This window comes from Spea bombifrons, chromosome 1, assembly GCF_027358695.1.
Source record: "Spea bombifrons isolate aSpeBom1 chromosome 1, aSpeBom1.2.pri, whole genome shotgun sequence".
Classification (NCBI taxonomy): Eukaryota; Metazoa; Chordata; class Amphibia; order Anura; family Pelobatidae; genus Spea; species Spea bombifrons.
Genome location: NC_071087.1, coordinates 90,432,035 through 90,456,245, shown reverse-complemented (window position 1 = coordinate 90,456,245; position 24,211 = coordinate 90,432,035). Strand labels below are relative to the sequence as shown.

At 43.0% G+C, this 24,211-nt stretch overlaps 1 protein-coding gene across 5 annotated transcripts in view; it reads left to right on the top strand.

Moving 5' to 3' along the window:
• The first annotated feature begins 21,475 nt into the window (after positions 1-21,475).
• Positions 21,476-24,211, top strand: part of ZNF462 (zinc finger protein 462) — a 39,070-nt gene continuing 36,334 nt past the window's right edge. For 4 of the 5 annotated variants that reach the window (XM_053465864.1, XM_053465865.1, XM_053465863.1 and 1 more), the window contains exon 1: positions 21,480-21,995. The gene's annotated coding sequence lies outside the window, so the exon portion shown is untranslated. Of the gene's footprint in view, positions 21,996-24,211 lie in introns of all 5 variants that reach the window. The other variant, XM_053465866.1, reaches the window with a different exon arrangement.

Genomic DNA, 24,211 nt, shown 5'->3' with positions numbered 1-24,211 from the left:
CTGCCCTCCTGCTCTGTGCTCCAACAAGTCAATGGGAGCGCCTTCCGCACATGTTCAAGGGTGTCTGCACAGACCCCCAGCCCACATCATTCGCTTGGCCAGCACAGGAGCTGACTGGTAGTAAGTATATAACCTACAAAGAGATGTGTTAGCCTCAAACACATCTACTGCACATCTACTTGGTACAAGGGAGAAGGTTTACATTGCCAGTCAGCTTGATATTCCTAGGTTAGTTGTGCCTTTTCTGTGTCTCTTGTAATAGAGCAAAACCTTGGTTTAGGAGTTGGATTCTATCTGTGACCTGAGGAACCATGGTTATGGCAGTCAGTTGAGGAATATAGGATGGGTGATAACCATAGTAGGCTGTAAAGGGTGACATGCTGATGGAACTGTGCAGGTGGTTATTATAGGCAAATTCCGCTGTTGGTAGTAGGGAAAGCCAGTCACCTTGAAGGTGGGTGACATAACAACGTATATATCGTTCAAGGGTTTCGTTTGTTCTCTCTATCTATCCATCGGTTTATGGATAATATGCAGATGACAAGAGTTTTTGAATACCCAAACCACGACAAAAGGTAGACCAGAAATGAGACTGAACTGAAGACGGAAGATCTCTTTGATGAATAAATCTGTGGTCTCAGCAGCAGTAGATAGTCCAATAGCGGGAACGAAATGTGCCATTTTGGTTAGGTGGTATATTGTGATGTTGGGAGTTCACGATAATGGCTATAGTTATCTCAGCCCTGGGACTTGTTGGTACTGGTAACAATTGTAATAACCCAGCAATGCTTGAATTAGTGCCTTTGGATCAACCACGTATCGCCTGATTGTATGTATTGTTTCATGCTAGGCCACCAAAATGAACATTATGTGAGTTCTATTGTTTTCTTAACACCACCATGGCAAGCTAGTGGATGAAAATATAGCGTGGGGGGGGGCGTGGTTAGCCGTCTGGGAAGATGGATGCCTGAGTGAAGTGCTCCGCCACGAACCCAGCCTTATCAGCAATCTTTAGGCATCCTGCACCATGGGCAGAAATAAAAAGCTGCCAGAAGACTCAGAGACACCTAGAGGCAAGGGAAAGTCTACATCTACCTTGTTAAGAGAATATTTTCAGACGCCGAGAGACCTTACCTCGCAGCTCCCTGAAGGCCTTTTCACTGGCCAGTTCAGGGAGTACTGAAGACAGCGGACAGAGTAGGGGTGATACCACCTCCATGGATCTCCCCGGCCGGGAGACCGTGCACCGATTATTCTCCTCAGCCCCGTGGAGAGATGATTTTAGCACCCTCATCACGGAACTCAAACACACGGTGAAAGAGGAAGTGGCGTCCCTGAGAGCAGAACTATTGGGCCTAGAGAAGCGGATCACTGCTCAAGAACAAGAATCAACACGCCTGACCTGCAATGTCACACAGGTGGATAAAATCTCGAAACAACATGCACTGTATTTGGCAGAGTACCGACACTGGCTAGAAGACCTGGATAACAGGGGCAGACGGCATAACATCAGAGTCCGAGGCCTACCTGAAGCGCGGCCTCGGATAGAGGAAGATGTGTTCCAGATTCTTACCACACTATTTAACCCGCTTCTCAATAGGCCCAGAGATGCCATGGTTGGCATAGACAGAGCTAACAGAGCTCTGCGACCGCATGGCCCCCTGATGGCCCCTCCACGAGATATCATCTGTCACCTCATGGATTACCAATTGAAAGAATCCATTATGAAACGAGCAAGAGAGGTAGGCTCCTGGCCCTACGAAGGCCATGAGATAACTTTTTACCACGTCTCTGATCTGACCCTACAAACCCGGCGGATACTGCGGCCGTTGACAAGAGAGCTCCAGCTGCGGGAATTACGATATAGCTGGGGTTACCCCTTCAGCCTCAATGTACGCATTAACAACACCGTTAGAGCTCTTCGATACCACCATGAGCTGCCGGAGTTCCTGGAGGAGCTTGGGCTTACTGACCTGCACATCGCAGATTGGGGATTACCGGAGCTTCATCTGCCTGGGGATCGATGGATCATCCACCGCGTCACCGCCGTTGTGAGACATCTTGACCTCGAGGACTACGGCCAGATCCGCTCCCTACTACCTCGCACCAAGACACCGAAGTAGTCCCATGTGGACACCACAAAACTCGATACCTGTTTGACTGTTCATCTAGTTGACTCTATTGTTTGGGATCTCCCCTTTTACTTACTTGCTTTGATTTACACAATACCTAACATTCCTCACACATTACACTTTTCTCTTATATTTGTCTGTGGTACTCTCATGTAGACCCTCTTGCCACTACAGAGGACATATGCATAACGCCACACACGTGGCCTGGGAAACGCGGTAGCCAATATTGCTCTTAACTTGGGACGCGCAGCTGATGCCATGCCCCTGTAGCTGATATATACATGTGTTTTTATTTATTTATTTATTTTTTATGTGGGAACTGCTTGTCTATATTGATCGATGGTTTAACTTCCCTCATTGGGGAATGTCTCTCCGAGTGTCTGCTCAGAGGTTTTTTTTTCTCCTCTTCTCTCTCTCCCCTGGCATTTCTCTCTCATCATGTCATATTGGACAGAAAAGAGGCAGAACATTCCTTCAACACTATATAGGCCATGGGCCTGACGTCACACGCTTAACTTGGGACAAGTAGCTATAGCACATCGGGGTTTTTTTTTTCTTTCATATATACGAGACCACGACTAGTTCACATTTTGATGGGACCGTCACGTCCCCTAAACTAGTTGATCTGTGTTTACTTTTAATTGAGGTGTCCCCTGGATGCACTACATACTTATCACAAACTACCCATTACACGTCCTCTTCCTACTGGCTGTGTCCGCCCAACGGTGCTTTCAGGTCCTGGCATCCAGTGTCACTCAAATAGCCCAAGGACAGCAGCAAGAACACATGTATATATATAGACAAGGTTGCTATATGCCACATTAGGTTGCATTTCAATACATTGGTTAGACTTTCCTCATTTAGGGACATCCCCCCAGGTCGGTGCCCCCCTTTTTTATTTTATTTTTCCAGATGTTTGCATTCTGGGGGACGATCTCTCGCATATTAGTGGTTCCTATTCTACTCGACACACTGCGTTATGGCGATCAGTCGCTCCTACATGTTTATGATTGCGTTGGTCTTTGGTCTGTTTTTTCTCAGTAAAGACGGCGATCAGCCTCTTATGTTTGTTTTGTTAATATGAAGTCGTTTTGTTTTCTTCTGTGCTCTGATTTTACAGGATTTTTACGCTACTTTTTACGCTACTCCGGGCTGGGGGGTGGCGGCGCCCGTGATATTCTTCTTTACTCACCGGTTCCTACTGAGTTCTGAGTTCTACGTACTCCCTTTTCAGGCAGATGGCCCTTGCCTCTTCATCAGGAGTGCCTTAATATATTGGGGTGGCACGTTCCATTAGCCAATAGACGCTCCAAGTGTTTTCTTCCTCCCTCTCTTCCCTTTTCTTCTTCACCCTTCCTTCCTCCTAACCCCCCCTCTCCTCCCCCCCTTTTTGTTTGTACTTACTTCAATATGGCGTCCTCGTTGGCGCAGCAGCCATGCTACCTACCCAGGGACCTCAATATAGTTTCCTTTAATGTGAAGGGTTTGAATATACCTGAAAAGTGTTCACATTTGATGAGGGACCTGAGACACCATAAGGCCTCCATTATATTTCTTCAGGAAACCCACTTCAGGGCCTCCCGGCCGCCACGGTTGCTCAATAATGACTATCCGATATTTTTTTTAGCAACAATGTCGCACACAAATCCTCAGCTGCCGTTACCGGTCATTCTTCTGGAGTTTAAGGTCTATGGGGAATTGGCGAATTTAAAAATTAATTTTACTAAATCAGAAATCCTTAATATAAATCTCACGGACCGCACTGCATCTGCCCTGCAGTCCAGTTTCCCCTTTAGATGGTGTAGGGAGAAATTGCAATACCTAGGTGTTTGGTTTACAAGGGATACTGACATAATTTTCTACCTATTCTAATGACGATTCAGAGGGATTTAAATAAATGGGCCCCACAGTAGCTTTCCTGGTTCGGACGCATCAATGCGCTTAAGATGAATGTCATGCCCAGACTCTTGTTTTTGTTTCAGTTGCTCCCGATAACGATACCTTTAGCTTTCTTCAATACTGTGCGATCTATGTTTCTGAAGTTTCTGTGGGCGAGGAAGCGACCCAGAATACAGGTCACGACTCTGTGTTTGCCTAAATTATGTGGTGGTGCCGGTCTCCCTAATCCGAGAGTCTACTATCAGGCGTGTCATCTCCTGAGGGTCTTGGAGTGGTCCCACCGACCCGCCCATAAACTTTGGGTGGATATTGAAACACATAAGGTGCAGGTACCCCTACACCACCTCTTGTGGTTATCAAGGCATCATTCCCAAGCTATTGCCCGCGAGCACCCATTTGTTGCAGCCACACTCCACAACCTCCACTCTTTACACTTGACACACACTTTGACGACATACCCCTCACCTCTGACTCCTATTAGAAATAACCCAGATTTCCCACAGGGCCAGAGTACTGGGTCTTTTCTGACGACAATGCCGACGGACAGAGCCCCGATTTCAGAGTTTTAAGTTGACGCTAGGCTGAAGCCCCTAGACACGATTCTAGCGGGTAATGTACCTACTTTTCTTGATACATTTCATTACCATCAATTGGCAAGTTTCTTTTCTAATTATCCAAGGAAACATGTTATGACCAGAGCTCTCTCGAGCTTTGAACTCCTTTCTACTAGAGCCTCCCTACCGACCCATGGGTTTTCGCTTTTGTATCGACTTTTGTTGCAAACACAAACTATCATTCCATTATGTTTCCAAGGATACTGGGAGCGAGCCTTACGACCCACTCTTGATCAAAGAGACTGGGAAAAGATCTTCCTTCTCACGCTTAAATGCTCCCGTAGCACGGAAATTCAGGAACTTTCAAGTTTTTTTGTGTTGGTATCAGACTCCGGAGGCTCTTCATAGCATTTTTCCAGACCTGCCCGATACGTGTTGGAGATGCAAGGCCGCTGTGGGAACCTTTTTGCATTTGTGGTGGGAGTGCCCGAGGATAGCTCCATTCTGGGAAAAAATCCATGCGATCTTGCCAAAGGTCACAGATTGCCCAATTCCATTCTTACCTGAAATGTTCCTTTTGCACCACACTACTCGTTCGATCTCGAGTTATAAGAAATCAATCATACCACATCTTCTAAATACTGCAAAAATGCAGCAAATGCTGGATCCCACTCCACTGGAAAAGCCCTCTCCCCCCCTTTCAAGGAGTGGATTTTGAAGGTAGAGTAGATTAGGGCGTTATCATTATTTACAAAAAAAAGAAAATGTCGCGTAGAGCATGTTTGTACAGTCGACCATGTTTTTTGGTAAGAAAAGGATATTGGGACAGGTAGGAATGCTTTCAGCAGTAAGGAATAAGTAACCAAGAAGTGACCGAGCTGGAGAATAGTATCTGTATTTGTATCTGTATCTGTATGTGGTCCATGCAATCGGCATAAGTCATCGGCCAATCCATTACTTAAACCTGGTCTGTATGTACAGCCCCTTCCAGAAGCTTGCGCCATTCCTCCAGTGCCATCTTTATGGCCAATAGTTTCTGCTGGGGAGAAGGGTTTAGAGAAAAAAAGACTTAGGATGAAATGTCCATCTCCTTGTCGTTTGGACAGGATGGCTCCTATCGCTGTCTCTGAAGCATCTACCTTCACACAAAAAAGGGTCAGGTAGGACAAGTATAGGAGCCGATATGAACCTTTGTTGTAATTTGTCAAAAGCTTGTTGTGCTTGAGGGGACCAAACAAAAGGTACATGTTTCTTGGTTAGCTAGGTGATGGGAGCAATGAGCCTGGAGAAGCCATTGATGAATTTCCTGTAGATTTGTGTATGGTTTTAATGGAAGTAGGAACAGGCCAATCCAAAATGGCTGATACTTTTATTAGGATCCATCTTGATGCTCCCAGGAGTTAACACAAATCCCAAAAACTCAACAGAGGTTGTCTCAAATATACACTTCTTTAACTTTGCATAGAGTCCATGTTGCTGGAGACGGGAAAGGACACATTTCACATGTTCACGATGAGTGGTAAGAGACTGTGAGTAGACCAAGATGTCATTCAAGGTACAACAATACAAATACGTCCAACGTATCCCGGAACACATCGTTGAGGAAGTGTTGAAAAGTGGCATGGTGTTGCAGAGCCCGAACAGCCTGACTTGGTATGCATAGTGGCCATACCGTGATTGGAAAGCCGTCTTCCACTCGTGTCCCTCCTTTACCTGTACCAGATTGTATGCACCACATAAGTCCAGTTTGGTGTATATTTATGCTTCTCTGAGTCCATTAATTCTGGAATCAAAGGCAAACACTGGAATCATTGTTTTTGAAACGAAAGGAATGGAAAGGAATGGAAGGGAAAGGAAGGAAGGAAAGAAGGAAGGAAGAGAAGGAAAGGAAAGGAAGGAAAGGAAGAGAAGGGAAGGAAGAGAAGGGTGGGAAGGAAGAAAGGGAAGGGTGGGGTGGAAGGAAGGAAGCAATCTACTTCCCCCCTGTGTTGGACAAGCTCCTCACTGGATTTGTTATCATAGGGGAGTGCTTCCAGAGCACCTGGCTCACTGTTTCTCTGCATGAACATCATTGATCACTGATCACAGAACATCGGCTGATGGTGGAGGCAGGCTTTACCTCCCCTCCACAGGTGTACAACATTGTGCTGAGGTCTGGGCAACACATTAAAGTCTTCCCTGGGGTCTCCCGGAACTTTGGTCCACAGTTTTGGCCTACCGTGGGTAGACAACACTACTACAGACCGCCAATATATATTATTGTTACACCCTGCTGCCAATATATATTAATATTAGTCCCTGCTGCCAATATATATTATCATTACACCCTGCTGTCAATATATATTAATATTAGCCCCAGCTGACATATTTATATATATATATATATATATATATAATTAGATCCTGCTGTCCATATTTATTAATATTAGCCGCTGCTGCCGATAAATATTAATATTAGACCCTATATTTTATATTGAAAAAATTGGACCCTCCACTCCACGCTCCCTAGCATGCAATCACTTCCTCCACTTTCACACCAAAAACAAATATTCGCCACACTAACCATAGATTAGGGCAGTAGCGTACCTACCGGGGGGCGGTCCGCACCGGGTGCCGCTCATCAGGGGGGTGCCAACTTGCCGGCACCCGGCACCCCTCCAGAGACAGACAGTAATGTCCGCCGCTGGAGGAGAGGGCTCGCAAGGGAGCGGTATCGGAGGTCTTTAACAGACCTCCGGCTCCCTTGAGTGATTTTAAGCCGGTTCCCTTGAACCGGCTTAAAATCACTCAAGGGAGCCGGAGGTCTGTTAAAGACCTCCGATACCGCTCCCTCGCGATCCGCGCGGCAACTGCTGCTGAAGCAACACTGAAGCCGCGCCCACCGCCTTCCGTGCCCTCTGAACCGGAAGAAGACAGAAGAAGAGGAGCGAAGAGGAAGAAAAGGAGCTGACTGCTGTAAGAAGAAAAGAGGAAAGGTAGGAAATCATTCAGTGAGAGTGGATTGGCATGTGTGGATTGGTATGTGTGGATTGGTATGTGTGGAATCTGTGGATTGGTATATGTGGATTGGTATGTGTGGAATCTGTGGATTGGTAAGTGTGGATTGGTAAGTGTGGAATCTGTGGATTGGTATGTGTGGAATCTGTGGATTGGTATGTGTGGATTGGTATGTGTGGAATCTGTGGATTGGTATGTGTGGAATCTGTGGATCGGTATGTGTGGATTGGTATGTGTGGAATCTGTGGATTGGTAAGTGTGGATTGGTATGTGTGGAATCTGTGGATTGGTATGTGTGGATTGGTATGTGTGGAATCTGTGGATTGGTATGTGTGAATTGGTATGTGTGGAATCTGTGGATTGGTAAGTGTGGATTGGTAAGTGCGGAATCTGTGGATTGGTATGTGTGGAATCTGTGGATTGGTATGTGTGGATTGGTATGTGTGGAATCTTTGGATTGGTATGTGTGGATTGGTATGTGTGGAATCTGTGGAATGGTAAGTGTGGATTGGTAAATGTGTGAGAGTGATGGGTGTTATGCTGTACCATTTCCAATGGCTTTTTCATTATATAATTATGCTCTAAAGTACATCATAACTCCCATCACTCTATACTGTTCCATACAGTGGCAGAGCTGGGAGACAGAGGCCTTGCACCCCACCGGACTCCTGAAAGGTAAGTGAACTTCAAAGGGGGGAGAGGGTAGATAGTTAGGAGGGGGTAGATAGGGAGAAGGGAGTGAGACGGGGGGATAGGGGGTAGATAGGGAGAAGGGAGTGAGAAGGGGTAGATAGGGCAGAAGGGGGTGAGAATGGGTAGATAGGGAGAAAGGAGGGTAGCAAGAATATTGAAATAAAGAGTCAGAATGAGAGAGCGAAAATGAATGGATTAATGTGTGGATGAATTGTGTGAATGAGTGAGAGAATTAATGAATTTGTGAGAATGCATCAATGAATATGTGTAAATAATTTGTGTGAAAGAATAAATGATTGTGTGAAAGAATTGTGTGAATGAAAGTGAATTAGTGAGTGACTGTAAAAGTGTTTGTGTTAATCATAGGTGTATAGTTGATTTGTCAAAAAGGCAAAGATGGTATAAGCAGGGTGTTTATGGGACAAAAACGGCACAGGCAGGGTGTTTATGGGACAAAGATGGCACAGGTAGCGTGTTCATGGGACAAAGATGGCGTACACTCGGCTGTTTGGGAACAATGCTGACTCATGCTGTTTGGGGGCAAAGATGGCACGTCCTATGTGTGTGTAATTTGGGTGCTGGTCAGGTTCTATGTGGGCAATGTGGACGCTGTTGTTTTTGGAGGGTTATTAAAGAAAGCACTATTATATGTTCAGTAAATGTTATTTAAATGTATTTATTTTACTTATAAGTTATTAATTTATTTTTTCAGATTTCTTGTTGTTTACAGTTGACATACAGTTTACAAATTGGTGCAATAAATATTCTTGCCAACATAATTTTGTAGATGTCTTTACATTTGGGGGGGGGGTGCCACTTACAGGATCCGCTCCGGGTGCCAAATACTCTAGGTACGCCCCTGGATTAGGGGAAGACTGTGAGAGTCGTTGCAGTCTTCCCTCCTTCTGACCCTACCATGACTTTGAGAGGTCCTCACCCTCATAATCATCCCCAGAGTCCCGTTGTCCCCTGATTCACTAAACCACACCGCTCTTTTACTTACTCCCTGTAGTTTTTGTATAGATCAAATAAACAACACATGGAAACAGCATGTGCAACTGAATAAGACATAAAAAGCCTGTATTTGCAGGTATACATAAAAAAAAATATTGAAACATAGCTCTGCAGGTATAGATCAACAGAAAACACAAACCCAGCATTGCAGGTATAAATCAACTGGAAATCACATGTAAACTCAGCACTGAAGGAATAGATCAAATAAACAACACATGGAAACAGCACTGCAGGTATTGATCAACTGAATAAGACATAAAAACCCTGTATTTGCAGGTATATAAATAATGTATGGAAACATAGCATAGCAGATATAGATGAACAGAAAAACACAAAAACCCAGCTTTGCAGGTATCGCTCAATTGGAATTCACATTAAAGGTATAGCTAAACCCCCCTAAATTACAGGCATAGATCACATATGATTCACACAAACTTTTACAGTCACTCACTAATTCAAACTTTCATTCACACAATCATCTATTCTTTCACCCTTTCACCCAAATTATTTACACATTCATTAATGCATTCTCACAAATTCATTAATTAATTATCTCACACATTCACATAATTCATCCACACATGAATTCATATTCTCTAATTCACACAATTCATCCACAGATGAATTCATTCATTTTATCACTCATTCTGACTCTTTATTTCAATATTCTTGCTACCCTCCTTTCTCACATCTACCCCCTTCTTACTATCTACCCCCTTCTCACTATCTGCCCCCTCTCCCTCCCTTCTCACTATCTGCCCCCTCTCCCTCCCTTCTCACTATCTATCCCTTCTCACTATCTACCCCTTCCTCACTATCTGCCCACTCTCCCCCTTCTCACTATCTACCACCTTCTCACTATGTACCCTCTTGCCCCTTTGTAGTTCACTTACCTTGTAGAAGTCCTGAGGTGGGAGCGCGAAGCCTCTGTCTCGCTGCTCTGCCGTGATGCGCGATGCTTCACTGCTGAGCGCCAGAATATGACTGTAGGGTATGCAGGGTTTGGAGCATAGCGCAGTGAGACACCAGACGTGCAATAGAGGCAAAAAGGCAATATAAGGAATATCAGCAAGGTTTATTCCACTGAGTAGTAAAAGGCATAAACGGTACCGTGTAGCAATCGTGAGGTCAAGGGTAGGAGAAGAATATCAAACATAAACAAGCAGAGGTCAAAAGTCCAGTAAATCCAACAGGAAATGCCAGCACCAAGACCAAGACACCGTGGGACCCGCATCCCAATGCAGTCCTCTATTTGGGAGTGCATCTTATTAACTATTTATAGTCATTTTATGTATTTATGTATAACACTATGATTTGATTTTCCCCCACATATGATCCTGCGCTATACATTGCTTTGAGATTTGTATTATTAGGTGATCGCCAGACTTAAAGTACCAGGGCTGTTCAACCTTCACCAGTCTGGCTCTGGAGTCATCCTGATACCACTGTATCTAAATCAGTAAAAGGCCAGATTTTATTTTGGGTAACTGCACTTGATTTGATCCTTTGTTCTTCCGCGCTCGGTGTAATGATTGTCTAACTATCTTTAAGCCCAGTCTGCAGATCATCACCAGAAGAATACACCACCATCTGCCTGGGCTCCAAAATACCACACCCTTACATATTAACTAAGTACTTTCATGGAGCCTGCAGGGATAGTGGCTTTGATCCAGCAGCTTTTAGTGTTAACACAGGCTACCACGATCAGACGGGTGAACTTGAACTATAACAACTTTGTAACCTCTGTTTGTCAGAACCCCCCCCCCCCCGAGAGGTTAGCACAAGAACCAGCTTCGCCTTCAACACTGCCCTTGTCCTCAAGCTATCTTAAAATATAGATTGGTGGTGCACATCAAAAAATATAATCAAAAGAAAAGATACTGCAAAAGGTATTGGAAACCTCCCAAAGTTGTAAAAAAAATAATGTAGCTATAGAAATCATAAATACCATCCACACTCAAAATTAAATTGGTAATTCTAATATGTATTAAAATTGCAAACTTGATAAATATTAGAATTACCAATTAGTTTTTTAGCGTGCATGCTATTTATGAGGCTGTGCTGCCTGACAGATTCACCAACATACCTTTGAAATCTCTGGCTTCAGCTACCAGACACCGCCCTTACGGGAGTCCCGTAGTGGGTGGCCCCCATCCAAGTTGTGCGCAGCCCTGCTGACACACATTTTTGGAGGGGAAGTGTGCGCAGAGTGGAGTGTGCTGCAACGTCACACCCCAGAGTTTTCACTGACCCCGAGAAGTTCTCAGGTATGTTCACCAACTACACGACAATGTATCAAGCAATTATAACCTTCTGTCAGATCTTGTATGCTCACTAACCCCTGATCTATTTCATGGAGTTTATAAAAGTGCACATCATCATTTAATTACTGCCAGATAAACTTATGCAAATGGGGTATTCCACTGTCATCTCTCAACAAAGGAATAGGAAAGACAGAGATAGCAACTTAAAATAAGCTATTGTGGAAACTGGGACATGTCTTTTGTGTGTGTGCGTGTGCAGGTGGATGTTTCAAGAACATTGTATTAGTCAAAGGACTCAAACCAATACAACTCCAGTCCACATCTGCTCATAGTTTTGCGCAGCTGAGTTTCAAACGTTCTTGATATTCCACAAACCAGACATGTTTCCTAAACATTAAAGCTTATACATCATATATTTGAATATTTGTATTTTTACATAACGGCTTTACTGATTTACTCATGCCATGGTATGATAGACAACAGATTTTATATTAAATAACATTTTGGAGTTGAGCTGGTAAGCTTAGACATGAAGATTATGCTAAAAGAAACCAAGTCAACAAACAACCAACACAAACAAGAGACATGGACAACCCGTCCGTCTACGAAGAAGCTATTCTTTAGGCTTACTATATTTAGTAACTGGGTGTTTGGTACCTTGAACATGAGTTGTTATATTATGAACTTCTAGGGCATAACCAAAGATGTTTTTATTGTGTTGGGGGATATGATATGAACTATTTTTAGTCAATGGTGTTCCAAATATAACAGAAGGGTTATTTATAGCCATGCAGTATGAGAAATGTTGATCCAGACTAAGAGTTTAAGGTCTGAGTGCATTAGTTAAATATCACTAGCCACTGATTAAAGAGTTATCGAATCCCTGATTCCAAAGAACAAAATTCAGAAAATAATGTATTCCACATTCTCCTAGGCAATAAAATAAGAACCAATATTTCTTAATTTCAGTAGTTTCTATAACGATCCACAAATGTATGACACTGAATTCTAAATTACTTAGACATTATTATGTAGTTGATCCCCCCTTTGCAGCTATAACAGCTTCCACGCTTCTGGAACAGTTTCCACAAGATTTTGGCGTGTTTATTAGGTATTCTTAGCCCATTCATCCAGTAGAGCATTTGTGAGGTCAGGCACTCATGTAGGACGAGAAGGCATGGCTCACAATCTCCGTTCCAGTTCATTCCAAAGGTGTTCGATAGGGTTGAGGTCAGGAATCTGTGTGGGGAAGTCAAGTTCTTCTACACCAAACTCATCCAACCATGTATTTATGGACCTTGCTTTGTGCACTGGGGCACAGTCATGCTGGAACAGAAAAGGGCATAGGATTGTCCAAAATGTCTTGGTATGCGGAAGCATTAAGATTTCCCTTCACTGGACGTAAAGGGCCTAGCCCAACCTCTGAAAAACAACTCCATAACATGATCCCTCCTCCACTAACTTTACAGTTGGCATAATACAGTCAGACAGGTAACGTTCTACTGGCATCCGTCAAACCCAGACTTGCCCCTCAGACTGTCAAACAGTGAAACATGATTTGTCATTCCCAAGAATTCCATAAAGTTCCCTCAGTTATTGTGCTGATATTAATGGCAGCTATGGAATTAGCAGAGCACTGGTGAATTTTACGCACCATGCAGAAAAAGCAAAAAAAACATAAAAACATTGGGTATTTCTAAACTCAGGACAAATAGTATAATCTATTTAGCAGGTTTTTTCATTAGTTTTTGCAGATAAGTAAAAGATTTTTTTCAAAAAAAAGTGAGAAAAAGTCATTTTTTAACAAAAAAAATCACCCAAAATGTACTACGAGTAGGAAACTGTCTTGTCATTAAGGGGTTAAACAATTGTGACCACAGTATAACTGCTCGTGTGCCTGTTGTATGACCATTGGTTGGTATGATCATTGGTCTGGATCTCTAATGCATATGTGCATGTTCTCCCAGATCCCTCCAACATGTCAGGAACATATACCATCATACAGATACTTTCCACAACTGCATCATTATACCCTACATTTCAATGATAATAAACTCCACAGACTCCACCTAGTTTTCTAAGCAAGCCCAGGTTGTTGCCTTTCATTGTCATTTCTGTTAAATGACACCCATTTGCCTGTGAGCAACAAAGGGCGCATGTACGTCTTTATGAGACACATTGTAATGTTTGCTTTTAGAAGAACAAACATTTGTAAATGCTAATTGTGACAAGAAGTCCTGTACCCGACTGGGTAGCCCCGCCAAACGTTGCTTCGGCCTCGGGAAGTAATGCAGGAGTCAGGTCGGTTTGTCAGGAAAGCCCATCTGCATTTCCATTCTGCAATACCATCGTACGTCTTCCGTCACCCCAGGCCAGATAAAGGATTGGGTAATAGAGTGTAACATCTTCCGTATACATAGATGCCCAGCCAGGGAAATGTCATGCCCTATGCATAAAAGGTCGCGTCAGAATTTCTTGGGCACTACAAGCTGATGCTTGGGCCCACTGTTGCCGTTTGGGTCGTCAGAACAGAGAAGTAACCCCTTCTACAACTCCACTCTTTTCTTCCCTAACCCTATGGGGTCCATCCCTGCCCTTTCCCGGTACGTTCGTAAGGTCGGATCGGACAGGGTCTCCTGAGCAAAGCTGGTTGGGGATGGCCAGGAGGGGGTAGGGAAATCTGGAATACAGTCGGGGCTCGGTTCTGGGGCATCAGTACTTGCTTGGGTCTTGTCCTCGAGGGTCCTTTCCGATTTCCTTGCCTGTTGCTGGGTAATTGCTGCAGAATTTTCCGAGGATACATCCACATGATGGGCAGAGGTCACGTGGCCCAAATCATTTCCTAGCAGCACCTCTGCAGGCAAATTTTGCATTACCTCCACTACCACATCACAAGCTCCAGCACCCCAATCCAAGTGATCATGGGCAGTAGGAATTTTCAACACTTTGCCTCCAGCCACTCAGACAGCGACTGAGTGGCCGGTTTGCTCTGCCGTGGAGACAATCTGTAGCTGGACCAGAGTGATAGTAGCTCTGGTGTCCTGTAATCCTTGGGTTGGTCGTGATCCATTAATCCAGTAAACAACACCATCACTGGCGGTGATGGTGCCGTTTATCCTGGGCTGCTGCTTGTACTGGATCAGCTTCATGTAGAAACCCAAACTTCTCTTTGGCCCAGCCTCAGTCCACAGGGGGTCTTGTATCGTCAATACAATGTGCAGTGGCTTTGTGTGCTCCCAGGGTTTCGTAGGTCCTGGGTCGCTGGGTGGCAGTGTAGCGGCAGTCTTTCTGCATATGCCCCACCTGGTGACAGGTGAAGCATCAACCACTATAGGCTCAGGCCTCTGGGGTGGTTGGGGTACGCAGTGTAACTGGTGGGCGAAACACTGTGCGAGGTGCTGAAGGTGGTGAGGCTCTGACAGGGGGCGGTATGTAGCAGGTAGGACATCGGGGCTCCGGTTGTACTGACCTCCTAAAGTCCACATACTCATCTGCCAGAACAGCTGTTCGATCTACTGTGAGGGGCTGTTGGTCTCTTACCCACTCTTGTAGTGCTGCAGGAGCCAGATCATAGAATTGTTCCAAAAGATGATCTGAAGCACATCCGCTACTGTAGCCACCTGGCACCCATTCAACCATCCTTCAGCAACCCGAGACATGCGATGCACCCACTCCGTAAAAGGCTCTCCTTCTTGCCAGTGTAAATCTCGGGATTTTTACAGATGGGCTTCTGGTGTGATGCTGTATCGGGCTTCCCTCTCCTGTAGTTAGAATTGTCCTCTTCTGGGAGAGCCTCATACACTTCGAGTGTCCTCCCTAATAATCTACTCACCAGGATTGTGACCTAGCTGGTCTTCTCGACTCTTTCTTATCCACACTGTCTTTCGAAGACCTGAAGATAGCAGTCGATCTCGTCCCTGGTGTCGTCAAACTTTGGAATGGCGTTGTAAGGTAGTTTTATACGGCGGATGGGCTGTTGCTCATTTACTGTATTTCCCCCATCCTCAGCTACATGGTTTCGCTGATCAACTTGGTGACAATCTCTTGCGGGGTTTGGGTCTCAGGAGGGCTAAGCGCCACTGTATCCCCCGTTTGATTTCTGAGATTTCCATTACCGGATAGGGCAAGGCTACTTCGGTCTCCTTCCATCAATTCAGCGATCAAAGTTATTTTTTACTTGTCATCTTTCCTCTGGCTTCCAGCAGTTCCTTTAAGGTGTTCCTTTTTAAGCTGCTGTAGTGCTGCTCCATTCACTGTGACAAGGTTCTGGTGGTGGTTGGGATGTCCCAGTAGCAAGGAAGCATCCCACTTCTGTATTCCCGCTTCTGAGAATTCGGTGATTAACCCTCCCAGTGCTAGACAGAACTAGCAGTAGAGAGATGAAGCAGGACTTTGTCGGAATGGAGTCATACTGGTGCTGTAGCCGACCGAAATCTAGCTGATGCAGTGCATGTACTGTCCTGACAGGGACAGTAAGTGATTATAGCAGCCCACCCCAAGCATCAGACAGAACTCATGTTGAGGTGAAAAATAAAGAACACTTTATTGTGAAAACACACAGCCTTAGAGACAAACTCTATCAGACAAGGAGATAATCCCATCACCACAAACAATACCCTGCCCAGACAGCCCGGCACCACAATCAGGCCACCAAGCACAGCAATGAGCATATAACCCTAAATCATTGTTTTCGGGGTGATCCCAAAGTGCTTCCTCTCCCAACCACCCCTCGTCTGAGCCCCACCACAAGTGGTATATTTGTGCAAAAGAGCGCTCTGGTGGGGCCAGGGGCATCCGAGATATTTAGGGTTAAAATGTCCAGCAGGCTCTCCTGCGGATCCTAGCCGACAAAACAGTTCCAGAGAATTACGGCTAAAACCCGGACAGGTACAGGGCAAAGGGAATAAACACCCAATGGATCTGGGTGACACAAGGGTGGGATTATACTCCTGGGCACAACCAAAACTGTGGTTAGTGAGCATGTGAAGTGTTGGACTTGATTAGCAACTGATTCCAACAGATGGGATTAAAAAGTTGACTTGCTATTTAAGTAACAGTGCTACTTAAGTAACATGTCTTGTGTGGTTTACCAGAAATCTGTTAGGCCTGTATATAGTCCACCAAAACACTGCAGTGCAAAATTATGAATCACTCTTTAAAAAACGTCTACGAAAAGTAGACAATTTCAAATTCTATCAAAACAGTTTTTTAAGACTTTGATAGCACAGCGAGTCACAATTCACCTTATCTTTGCAAATGCTGAAATTTCAAATAATAATGAAGAAAACAGGAATCAAAGTTTGTACACTTTAATTGTAACATAATTTCAAGGCAATCAAAACAGTTAACTATTCTCAATGTCACATTGGAAAAGCTAGAGTGAGGGCATGCAGTTAACCAACGCTGCTTCAACGTTAAAGGTTTTCTACATTGACATACAGACAAATCTGATTATACGTTATGCTATTCACGAACTCTACTATCTTCCTGGGTAGAGACAGCTTTCCTTCTAGAAACTATACCCTGCTTGACCTTGCATTTACTTTTACTTTACCAACTTCTCTTCAAAACATCTTAAATCACAGCTTTAACTATTTCTTCAAGTTTCTCTAGCTAGGTCTCTCTTTTATTCTCGACCAGAACGTTGACCTGTTGAAGCCCACATAAGTTAATCTTTCTAACTTTGCCTCCTCTTCTTTCCCTCCCTTGTTTTCTTCTGTTGAATTCACTTTACCCCTCCTCCTCTCTAGAGTGCCTAATGTCTACATAATGCTCCTTCTACCTCCCCTTTTTCGCTTTCTTTCCCTCAGGTATGCATAAACACCACGCCTTGTAAAAGATTAACTTTGCCTAGAATTACCACAGGAAAGTCAAGTGGTGTTCAAGTTGCAAATGGTGTAACTACTAAATATATGACACTCATGAGTATAGTCATATAAAAACAAAACTTGGCAACCCAAAGCTTTGATGATGATGTATTTTTGACTGAAAAGATTAGAAATGACTACTAGATAAGCAAATGCACATTTTCAGCTGTATAACCTGTATTGCATTTGGTCAAACTACTGCAGTAAAATTATACGTTATGTAACTTCCACATGCCTTCTCTACTAAATTTACTCGGATCATCAATCTTGAGACAAAGAGCATACTGTTTTGGAGTCTTCTTTTAAAGAGGAAGTGGTGTTAATTCTGCAGGTCAGTGGGAAAGAGGAAGAAGCTATAACAAATGAGAGCCAACTGACATGGTTAGTCTTAAATAGAACATTATCTAGAAAACAGAAAAAGCCCAGGGTAGTTAAACATGTCATGTTGTAGATGCTTCACAGTGTCATGATTCATATGTCCAGAATGTCTACATGTCCAGGATGGACAGGACTGTTGTCACAGCTTAGACATATCTGCCAAGTTCAGGAAGATGTCTGTCCCTGGCAGCCTATAGGACCTCATCAGTTTTAAAGACACAAAACCTTCAGGCTTATTAGAGAAGGATTTCTCACAAGCAAACAAATGATGACAGTTCAATGTCAAAGTCCTTTACTGCTTCCATGGTGATTTAAAGGGGTACTCCAAAAAAATATTTCTTGTGTTTGATACAAAATATGTTTTATAAAGTGCGGTTTTCTTTTTAATAAAGTTTTTTTTTATTTTCAGTTAGCTGCACATTAGTAATTTTGTATAGATGTTTATTCTCTAAATAAGGACTCTGAAGGACATTTGAACATGTCTTAATAGGTCCGCAGTCTGGGGGGGGCAGGGTCTTAGCTCCTCTGCCAAATAACAACTGGAGGCCAAGTTCCTTTTTGTTACACACTTTACTCAGTGAGCTACTTGAAGAGATCACCTTGTAGGGCAGCACCTGACCAAAATACACCAATGAAGATAGGATTATACATATTGAAGGGCAAACCCCAGTGCACTTCCCCTGCATTATACACCAGTTACAAGAGAAACTTACTGAGGTTTGCCCTACATGATACAAAAGGATATCAAGGAGGTAACATGTTCAACTCACCTGAACACAGTTTCTTTAACAGACCCATAAGTCTATTCTTCTCTATGCTAAAAAAATACTAAACTGAGAGCTGGTAGGAAACTTGTGGCTTTAAAGGGACACTTCAGCCATCGTATGCACATTAATGCATATGATAGCTCCTTCAAAATTAACATGATACCCCCCTTGCAAGTGCATTTGTCCCTTGCCCTGAGGCTCAGTAATCTCTGCGCAGGAGAACTGTTTGGCTAATCAGTGTCAATCACCCAGCTTGACTCTCTGACTAATGAAAGTACATAGGGAGAAGGATTAGGACTTCATATAGCACGTAATATACTTACAAAGTACTATAATATGCACTGATTGTTTAGGGGGCTCCCTAAGACAATAGAGTGTCTCTGACCTCCTTACTGGTATAAATGAATGGGAGAGGAAAAAGCTCACTGATTAAACTATGTTAACAATGGTCTTGGCAAGGGGTAACATTAGCTCCTGGGTTTGTGTGGCCCATTGCAAGACACAAATAGGTCAGAGCCAGGAATGATGTTTTGTAAATCACACTCAACAATCTCAATAACAGAATACACAGTGAATGGAAACTCTTCCAAAGCCAGTTCCAGGATCACAAATACACCACCTGTCAGTGGGTGGGATATATTAGGCAGCAAGTGGACATTTCTTCCTCAAAGTTGATGAGTTAGAAGCAGGAAAAATGGGCAAGCATAAGGATCTGAGCGGCTTTGTGATGGCTGGATTACTGGGTCAGAGCATCTCCAAAACATCAGCTCTTGGTGGGGTGTGTTCTGGGCCTGCAGTGGTCAATACCTATCAAAAGTGGTCAAAAGATAGAAAAGAGGTGAACTGGTGACAGGATCATGGTTGGCCAAGGCTCATTGATGCATGTGGTGGTGGGGGCGGGCTGGCCCATGTGGTCAAACAGATGAGCTACTTTAGCTCAAATCGCTAAATAAGTTAATGCTGGTTCTTATAGAAAAGTGTCAAAACACACAGTGCATTGCAGTTTGTTGTGTATCGGGCTGGGTCAGGGTGCCCATGCTGACCCCTGTCCACTGCTGAAAGTGCCTACAATGGGCACGTGAGCATAAGAACTGGACCACGGAGCAATGGAAGAAGGTAGACTGGTCTGATGAATCATGTTTTGTTTTACATCACATGGATGGCTGGGTGTGTGTCTTGCTTGGAGAACACATGGCAACAATTTATGAAGGAAACAAGAAAACATTTTTAGAATGTTTTAGCTGTAATAACGTTTTAGTACACCAATAGATGTGTATTCGTTTCATTCAATAAATTATACAATTTTAGGTGACCAGCTCTCACACTGAAATCTAAATATCTACAGTGTTAACTTCCTTTACTCTAAAGCAAGGAACCAGAATACATATGTTACTTGAGATGGCAAGACATGCAAACACAGTAGGTGTACTTGAACATAGTAGTCACGTATTATACTATAAATATATTGGTGTGGATATATGCTATGTCCAATATTCTGTTGTGTCATGCTGATTAAAAACATGAAAATTATTCATTTACTAGAAATACACGTTATACATGAAATGGCTTATCAACTTAAGTAGTAGAGACTGGAGCAATAAAGAGTTTCAAATTTGTGTGAAGGTCTTCAACTTTGTCAGTATAATACTTGACAAAGAACGCCTCCCAACCTTTCAGCCAACCAATACAGACAGGTATAAGCAGAACACTACAATAAGGCCACATCATTACCATGACCTTAATTGTCCATGTCCAATATAAATGTCCTCACAAGATTTTAAAGTCAACAATAAAGAACAGTTCTCCGCTAAATGTGTTTAAGGATGTGTTTAAGGATTTCCACAGAAAAAACTTTAAAAGTTTAAACGAAATCTGTGAAGCCTAGTAAATAATTAGCATTTCCATTAACTACACCGTATCAGAACATTATTACAAGTAAAATCTACTTGTCACATATATGTAGCTAAACCATGAAGTAACTGTAATAAAGTAAGTATGTGACACAAACAAGTGTGCATTACTTAGCCTTGGAGTCTATTAATCTAATATCATTAAGATATGGGATGAGACAAGACCAAACTTTATCCCATATGATGATACTCAACAAGGACTAATTGTGAGCATATGGACATTAAAAAGCTAAAATGTGGTTTTCTGGTTGGTTCATTTACAATTTGGGTACATTGTATGAAATAAAAAAATAAGTGCTTCATACAACCACACGAGTGACACTTTGTTTAGAGAATAAGTTGATTTATGGTTTAAATAATCTATACAAGAATCCATAGCTGATGATAAACTTGGCTAATTATCTTAAATAGTTTTTTTCAATACAAAATATAGAGGTATTGTTGAGGAAACCTCAAAAGTAAGGTTCTTCAGCTAGATCATGAAGACATTAAACGTAGAGTAAGCTCAGCCTCCAGGAGAAGACTTCAAAATACGTGTCAGAAGACACAACAGGCAACTATTTCCAACAAAAGAATAAGCTAGAAGGGAAAAAAAAACATCTGGTAGATCTGGTTTGGTGGCGGCTTCAACAAACCACCAGTGGGAGGTTTCCTCTTCACAGCCCAGCTTTGTTGACTGTGTGTTTTGCTTTGATAAACTACAATGCGTTCATTTGCATGTGACATGACAACCTCATAACTGGAAACAAACTCTTGGTGGAGCTAATTTTCAAGAGGCTTCTTCATAAAGACATATATTTGGCCAAAACAAGCAACCACGAGGATTGTGAAGCCATCAACTTTCCACAAGAACCTCTCTTCCTTCTCTTGCTCCACCTCCTGGCATTGTTCAAGTGGGGTCAGGTTGCATGCTTTAGCATTAACTTTTGGTCTTAGTCGTATCTCCTGGTCAACCACTAGACTGACGATAGCACGCAGTTGTCCTTGTTGCCATGCCTGAAGCTTTGTCTGGCTTTCTCTAGGAGCATATGGGCTTTGTATTGTATAGTCTACACGTTGTAGCTGTTAGGAAGGCTTCGCGCACCCCCTGGTGCTCTCGCGTTTTGTGTGGTAGAGATTGTCTTCTCTCGCTCTCTCCCCTCTCCCTTCTGGTTGCTCATTATTCAAGGAGAGAGAGAGAGAGGGAGAGACACATACACATACATTCAGTGAGAGAGACGGATCTTTCAGGTCATCTGCAGCTGCAGAGAAGCAGCAGCAGCCAGTGAAAGAGAGAGAGGAGGAGGTGGAAAAAAGCAGGGAAGATGGCGATCCTCCATTGCTGAGACTGGCAGGAACACGAGACCCAACAAACAACTTCAAGCAGATCCACCATCCCCTGTGTGTTTTGGCACCAGAAGAGAGAACCCCACCTTAAAGTCCCCATACATCTACACATACAAGAGAATCAAAATTGGAAGCAGCGCGTTCTGAAGGAACAGGACAACAAGAGGCTGGAGCAGCTGCGTCCGGAGCGCCCAGTAAGTTCTTGCATGGTAGTCATCTCCCATAATAGCTATTGTTTGCATGTTAATATTCCTATCTCGGTTTTCATCTACGTTCAAAAAAATGTTCCTATGGTCAGTGGGTTGTGGTTGGATTTTTCTACATGAATGTTGAGTGGAAGGTTGGAAGGGTTCTTTGGCTTGCTGTCTGAAGAAGAAAGGAGGTGGTGGATATGGTACTGGGTGGAGGAGGAGGAGAAGAGCGGCTAATTAATGAATTAATTAATTGACCCCCTCCTCAGCCCAAGCACCCCCAAGTGGTGGAGATTAAAAGGAAGCCGGGAATATGTAAAAAGAAGACATTTGAGACTTGAGAGGTGATGTTTGCATGTGTGGAGTTTGATTACTTGCTGGGGATGGCGACATGCACTGAGGGGGAGGAATTAAACATTAGATTTCACTGGCTTCACGACCAATGCAATAGGGTGACCTCTTTCTATCAGCTGCTTGGGTTGGATCCCCCCCATTGCCTATTAGGAGGTCTCATGGCACCCCCTCCCTCCTGAGCTGAGTTGACATGGAAGGTTGAATTCTGGGTCGGAATCTCTTGTCTAGGAGGGAGGGAAGGGGGTTGGGTTGTCTCGCTGCTTCAGGCTGGTATTTCTGAAGGGGCAGCTTAGAGTAGTAGAAGAGAAGCCATTGTACACGGTCTGCTGTAATTAAAATAACGAAGAGATGGGAACCCATCACCAGTTTTCCATGTTCACTTTCATTAAGTCCTAAAAAGTTAAAGCACATGTTCATAAAGACAAGATCTGCCCATGTTTTCCACTCCTGTCTTTATCTCTCTGCCCTCCATTTGCAGAAGGTCTGGTTTGTTTTGTGTCCAGGCTCTACTGCACAAAGCTCCTTCAGCTCATATACAGTCCAAACATTGTCTGGTAACCTTTCTTCTCTTCATTGTTTATTGCTCTACTGATCATGTAAAAGCCATTCTAAATTTTTAAATGACAAGATACGTTTAATATTGTATTTTGTTAAGAATTGACAAGCTGTGTGGGTGAGGGGACTTCCATCACTATTTTTTTTCTGTGGTTTCAAGAAACATAATTTAAGAGGAAGTGGCTACAGTAGTTGTTGTAGAGAAACAGATCTGAGTCAGGTAAGCCATGTCATGCTGTATCTCCACCAGAAAATGGAGGAGAGCAGCCTTCAAAGTAGACAAAGCTGAAACAGTGACTGGCACCAGCAATATGGATATTTTTCATCCTAGTGGATTACCAGAAATTCTTAATGTTCAACAGGATTGGTTTTAATCAGCTTCTTACTCTTGGAATACATTGTAACTTGTCTCACCTAACCAGAGAAAATGTTTTTAGGAATTATTTTATTACTTTTTTTAAGCTAATACTTTTTTGTTGCAACATGTTCAGATTCCTTTCAAGGAACATCATTATGTGCAAACATCCATTTGATATGAGGTTGACCATATCATAATTTTTGCCTTATTGGAACTTGTTTGCCATGTAGTATTGAGCAACCTTCATCAGAAGAAAATGGACTTGCTTAAAAATGTAGAGGTTACAATACAACCATTTTTGTATGTTTATTATACTGTCGAATCATAACAGTAATTTAGGTTGAAAAAAGACCATTGATTTCTACTCAATCCTTCTTGCTTTTCATCCAAAAGAAGGCAAAACATGATATGTGTTGGTGCTAGAATCTAAGAAGTTAAACTCTATAACGTTCTTCTGTATTAGGATGCCTGCATCGTAGGCCTCCAGCATTTTTAGGAAATTATAGACCTCTGCAAAACTAAAAAACGGGGAATGTAATTCATGCAGGCAGTTCTTACTGTGTCCTTGTAATGAGGTTTATTTCCAGTTTACCATGTATTTTTTTTAAATTTAAGGATCATGATAGACTTGAATGTGCCGAGCATTTTAGCGTAATGATGAAACTATGGTGCGTAATGCACTCATGTCTGGCAACCAATAGGTGTGGCCTTATATTTCATAATTCTATAAAACCATGACACCACTAACAATGTAATATATAACTTCCATTACTTCTGGTTTTATACAAAAAAGTTTAACTTAAGGACATATGGACCACACAAGCCACTAAGGGTTCAAGTATTTAAATTTCTGACTTAGAAACCCCATCTATTACAGAATGTTTTTGATGATATATTTGAAAAGTACCCTGTCCTTTCAATGCCAATCTTTTGAGGATATTCTAGCAGCAGA